This window comes from Sinocyclocheilus anshuiensis, unplaced genomic scaffold (genome assembly GCF_001515605.1).
Source record: "Sinocyclocheilus anshuiensis isolate Anshui unplaced genomic scaffold, SAMN03320099.WGS_v1.1 scaffold265, whole genome shotgun sequence".
Taxonomy (NCBI): Eukaryota; Metazoa; Chordata; class Actinopteri; order Cypriniformes; family Cyprinidae; genus Sinocyclocheilus; species Sinocyclocheilus anshuiensis.
The window spans coordinates 389527-392061 of record NW_015536465.1 but is presented as its reverse complement, the minus strand read 5'-3'; the positions used below and the strand labels follow the sequence as shown (position 1 = coordinate 392061).

Sequence of the window (2535 nt, the reverse complement as noted above, 5' to 3'; positions counted from 1 at the left end):
GCCTGACCTCTTCCCTGACCACGTGGTTCACTGCATGCAAAGCCACCAGTGGTTGGGCAACATTTCTGTGTGGCAGGACACTGGCCATCATGGAAACAGCTTTCAGCACACAGTGGAATCATCTCCGGTATGGGACAGTGATCCGGCTTCACTGCGTGGACAAAGATAATCAGCTTTAGTTTGTGCATATATAGACCATATGCCACTTCAATATACAGCACGAAACACTCGAAGCATGACAGTGCTTCCCAAACCTGTCCTGCAGGCCCCCCTGCCCTGCACCTTTTGTATGTCTCCCTTATCTAACACACCTGATTGCACTCATCAGCTCGTTAGTAGAGACTGCAAGAACTAAATTGGGTGTGTCTTATTAGGGAGACATACAAAAAGTCCAGGGGGTCCTCCAGGACAGGTTTGGGAACCACTGTTCTAGGCATTATTCCGCTTTATTTTGTAAAGCCATCCTGTGCTTAACTATCCTAAGGGATGAATTCAAACCTACTTTAGACGAGAACAGCAAAAGGCAAAGTATCTTCTTAACTTACATTGAATTCAGTGTTACTCGTGTTTTTTTTTGTTTTTTTGACCCTTAGTGTCCATTATTAACTGGAACTCACTGAAAACAGGCAGCACGCAAACAGGCCCAGAGTCAAATCGACAGCATTTGTGTCCTCCAGGGCAGTCTTCATCAGAAGAACATACTCGACGGGACGGCACGACCGTCAGCCTCGCCGGACAGAAACCGTTCACTAGAGGATTCAAGAGGGTCATTAGGGGAGGCCAGGGAGTATGGATTCAGCATTTGTAATGGGGCCTCCCGTGGAGCAGCCTCACTTAGGTCAATGCACGATCAATGCATTTCATCAACGGGCTGCCCAGCTCCGGGGACGCGGACGATAGCAAAACATCAGAATAGTCGAAAACCGGTGAAATATCGGGTGGTGTGTACTTCCGAATGTCCAGCAATTCGTCTCTGGTGAAACTGATTGCAGCGATATAACTAAAGACAGGACAAACTAACAAAACATAAAAACAACAGCGGAGCACGCCACGGAGGCAGCCATCAGCGTCGGTGCCATCGTGAATAATAAATTAAACGCGCATTTTAGACATGCACTCGCAAACTTTCCTAAGCACTTACCCTCGGGGGAATCCCTGCCGCCATTTTGAAATGCTTCCACTTCGTCAAGTGGATGAGGGAAGTTTACATGGACATACCCTCGACCCCTCGATTTTGACCGAGGGAGCCAGTCTGCTTCATATGCACACTTCAGGCCACTCCATAGACCACAATGCAACACGACTATGACGTCATCGCATATCACGTTTAATTTATCCCCACCCCAAACAACTCTATAATATATGAATATTTTTTTTTACATTTATAACAGCCCAAGCATATCTATATGCATATAGAATGCTGCACCAAACAAATTCGTAAGGTGAAACGTAAACAATAAACCAACTCCATAGCGGATTCTAAGTGATCAAGTGCTTAGGTTGTTCCAGTTCAGCACATTCCAAGGGTTCCGCCAGTAGTGGGCACTCATGCAACGTAATCAATGACGTACATCCGAGTAAACGAGACGGAGGGAAGTTTGCGAGTGAAGGGCTTAAAAAAATGGACTGGAACGCAGCCCAAGACCGCAAGTGTGGGTATTTGGACAAGGGGTATGTTCACATCTAGCCAAGTACGGTTCAAATCCCCGATGTGTTCTTGCTCCGCCCCTTTTATCAAGGATGCATCCATTCCAGAGGTGACTTGTGCGAACTTGAGGCAGCCTGGTATCCCAGAATGCATTTCGCACCAACCAGCGAGTGTTAATGGCGGAGGAGAAAACCCTCATAATTTCAAAATATTACTGTTATCGTGTCATGAAATGCAGTTCTAAGAGTATTTCAGGCGAGAATGTAGTTGTTTAAAACTCAAATCTGCGGTTTATTTATAAAGATAGCTCCTATTTGAAAATTTGCTTCGCCGATTTTGGAGACGTAGCTCCACACGATCACCGGGCGCTCAGTGCTCATGTATCCACCGAGAGCAGCCTCACCTTGACTAGTCCTTCTGACATTTGCCGCTGTCTCTGATGTCTCTTTAGCGGTTAAACATGAGGTAAAATTCGTTTTGGGTAAGTCTTAACAGGCAATCTGTGGTCTCATGAATCTATTATTTCTTCCAGGTCATATCGTTTTGGCTGAGCACAAAGTTATGTTTGGCTGAGCACAAAGTTATATGTAAATAATATAAATTATTTTTTTATTAATCGTAATACAGCGCTGTCTTTGTTGCATACATTTTACTGAATTGTTTGCTTTTGTCTTTATTTCCTATTACGTAAGTATTTTATACTTTATACTTATTCTTTTATAATGGCTATATTGTTCATTAAAACTGACATTTAACAAAAAAGGCAGAGTTGTGCTTGTCATATTTAATTTTATTACAGGTCAGGGGTCGGGAACCTTTTTTGAACAAAGAACCAATTTTTTTATTTTTGGTTAATGCATTTTTCCAAAAGAGCCCATATATACAGT

The 2535-nt window shown here is 43.6% G+C and overlaps 1 protein-coding gene across 1 annotated transcript in view; it reads right to left on the bottom strand.

The window, feature by feature from the left end:
* LOC107688723 (glycine-rich cell wall structural protein 2-like) overlaps positions 1–2535 on the bottom strand; it is a 3965-nt gene that overhangs the window by 161 nt on the left and 1269 nt on the right. The gene's annotated exons all lie outside the window — the stretch shown is intronic.